This window comes from Geotrypetes seraphini, chromosome 6 (genome assembly GCF_902459505.1).
Source record: "Geotrypetes seraphini chromosome 6, aGeoSer1.1, whole genome shotgun sequence".
Lineage (NCBI taxonomy): Eukaryota > Metazoa > Chordata > Amphibia > Gymnophiona > Dermophiidae > Geotrypetes > Geotrypetes seraphini.
In genome coordinates this window covers 189,996,425-189,999,900 of record NC_047089.1, presented here as the reverse complement: position 1 = coordinate 189,999,900, position 3,476 = coordinate 189,996,425, and positions in this window count along the sequence as shown.

The window sequence follows — 3,476 nt, the reverse complement described above, 5'->3', positions numbered from 1 at the left end:
CAGGCATTAGACCATTCCTCTAACTTTTGCAGATCCTTTTTCATATTTACTACTCCCTCTTCGGTGTCTACTCTGTTACAAATCTTGGTATCATCTGCAAAAAGGCACACTTTTTCTTCTAACCCTTCAGTAATGTTACTCACAAACATATTGAACAGGATCGGCCCCAGCACTGAACCCTGAGGGACTCCACTACTCACCTTTCCTTCCTCCGAGCAACTTCCATTAACCACCACCCTCTGGCGTCTGTCCGACAGCCAGTTTCTAACCCAGTTCACCACTTTGGGTCCTAACTTCAGCCCTTCAAGTTTGGTCAACAGTCTCCTATGAGGAACTGTATCAAAGGCTTTGCTGAAATATTTAGAATATACTTCTCTCTACATATTTGCGACTTCAGCACTCGCAAATTTGGTTATTTGCAGTTTTTGTCTTGATGGCCCCCCAATGACATCATCCAGAAGTGCCGAGAAAGTTCATCATTTTTTTTTCAGCGTGGTCAGGCAAACGGCAGCGTCGGAGAAAAGTGTGAAGAGAGAAAATTTTAGCACTTCAGTGTGGTATGGCAAATGGCAGCATTGGAGAAAAGTGTACAGTTTTATTTGCGATTTCACGGTATTCGTGGGGGCTATACCAAAAGCCCACAAATATGATAGGAAAAAGTTATTCATGGGTTTTTTTGTATTCCACGTAAATATGGAGGGAGAAGTGTACTAACATTTAAGCAACTATGTGTGCACTTATGCATTTATATTCTAGCATGCTGCCTAAATACTATTCTGCAAATATCTGTTTAACTATACAGTGTGCAAGGATGGAGAAGGGTCAGGACATAGGCAGGACTCCCACTTACATGCATAATAATTTATACTGTGAGTTACACCTGAACTTGCTGCAAGCTCTAAAAATGAAGTGGGGATGAAAAGCAAAATAGTTTTTACTAATCCACAGGTCATAAAGGGATGAAACCTATAAATTGAGTTCAGATTTAGGCATTGGAGTGGTAATATTCTACAAAGGGTGCTCCAAGCTGAGCACCTGGAGAGGATTCCCACATCCACTTCCCTGTAAGAATGAGCACCTAAATGTTAGACATATCTATATCAGGTTATACTAGTATTCTCTAATAGAACCTAGATTCCTTTATGGAACAGATTCCTACTGTACATCCTTGGAGCACCTAAATGGAGGAGCCCTCATATAAAATTATCATTTATTCGAATATTATCATTGAAAATTCAGAGATGGAGGGTTTAATAGCTGCTACTAAACATAGAAAGATTATGTTTGTTGAATGGTGAGCCGCTTTGGCTAAAAGTGGAATACAAATGCTTTAAATAAATAAAATAAATGAGAACAATTTTCAAAAGACATTTACTCAGGTGTGTACTGAAAATTTGCTTACCCCTTCTCTGAGGTAAACCCAATGCTGATGGTTCTCTGAGTTAATGATTAGAGCCACCTGTAGTTAGGGTTACCACATGGCTCCAGAAAAAGGATGAATTAAGGCATCCAGGTTTTACTTCTACTGAAAACAATGGAAGGGAGCTGACTTGATCTTCGTATTCAGAACACAGGCCGCAGAATAGTACTTGGGGGGAGTTTGAGACCATTGCTGTAGGGTGTCCTAATTTATACCTCAGTTAGAATACACATTTTTGTGCATATTTTTTGTTTCATGAGTAAATTAAGGAAAATTTTTGTTGTTTACCTGCAATTACATCCCTTTATTTTCCAAAGATTAAAAAAAAAAAATTGACATTGATATGTGAACATTTCTTAAGAAAGAACTGAATATTTCATGGGGCGTCCTAATTTCTTCACATGACTGTAGTACAACGAGGTCATTAATATTAAAATAATCACTCTGCAGCCAAAATTTACTGACAGGTCTGAGCTGTCATTGACTTACTTGCTGATCAGTGCCTGAGCACTGATTGGCTCAGGCACTGACAGGAAAGTAAGGTTTGACAGCTTAGCCCCCCTCCCCCCCAATTAAAATAATAATGAAAAAAACAACAAAAAACCAAATTGAAGATCGGCAGGAGAGATGCCCAGTGTCTCCTGCCGTGTCGTACAATCACCCAACACCGCTAAGCTTCCACCCCCCCAATTAAAATAATTAAAAAACCAACTCAAACTAAAGTTCGGCAGGAGAGATGCCCACTCTCTCCCGCCACATCGACACTAACCCCTGCCCTCTCCCCTATGGGAGGGGCCTTAAGCATCTGGGCCAATCCGAGCTTTAGGCCCCTCCCGGATGCACCAGGAAGGAGCCTATGGCTCTGATTGGTCCAGGCACCTAAGGCCTCTCCCATAGGAGGGGCCTTAAAGAACATGGAGGAGGGGTTGCTTGGTGGTGGAGAGAGTGGGTATCTCTCCCGCTGTCTGATGGTGGTTTGCTTGAATTCGGCAGCTTGATTTGTTGTTGGAGTTGTTTTTTTTAAATCATTTTTATTAGGGAGTCAACAAAAGAAACAAGCATGTTACATGGATGAAATAGGCAAAAAGAGGCAGCAGGGAAATAGAACACAATATCCAGCAATAAGCGTACTGAGTATGCCAGTAAAACACATATTTATTCTGTCCATGTGCCCATTGCTAACACCAGCGATAAGCACATGCAAATTTAGCGAATCTTTGCTACTATCCACCAAACCCATTTGCATGAGTATTTTTTGGGAGAATAGCTTGCTTTTTTAAAAATCTCTACTATAACAGCTGGGACAGCAACTGTCGGTTTTTAACACAACTTTTTGAGAATCTTTGCCTCAGTGAAAAGGTGGAAATCTAGAGAGATTGGATTTTTACCACTGTATTTTTTGTCATTGTACTTTTTTCATTGAATTTTCATGTTTTTATATGTCAGTGTATAATAAATTATCTCCAGAACATCTTTATCCAGAGCTTTTTGTTTTCATCGGTGGATTGTTTCAACTGTGGAACATTGGGTCTCCCCATTTTTCTTTGTTAGCCTGAAAGCAGAGCCAGTGTAAGGACATTAGACACAGAGGCAAAACTTCATCCTTAACCCACCTCCACTCCCCATTCAATTTTAGGTCCTTATCTCGGTCCTCCTATTAGGGTCTGGGTAAAATCCTCGAATCATGTTTTGTTTTTTACCTTGTTCTCTCCTATTAACCATGATCCCCCGACTTCACTCCTCTCAGAATAATCTGGGTAAATGTGCTTTTTGAAAACTGCCCACTTTCTCTGCAGATAAACGTACATCTTGTCCTTTTTTTCGGAGGCTGCCTTATTATCAGAACCTGTTTTCTTTTTTTTTTTAAGTATATGTTTCTTTTGACTGCGACTGCTCTTTGACGGCCAGTCCGCCACCGCTGCTTCCCAGTGCGTTTAGGCCGGTCCTGCCTCCAAGCCACGCTACTGCTACAACCCGCTTTCGGGAAAGCGCGCGCCGCCTCCTCCCAGATGTAGTCGAGGCGGGGGAAGTCTCGCGAAAACTGAAACCCGGACGG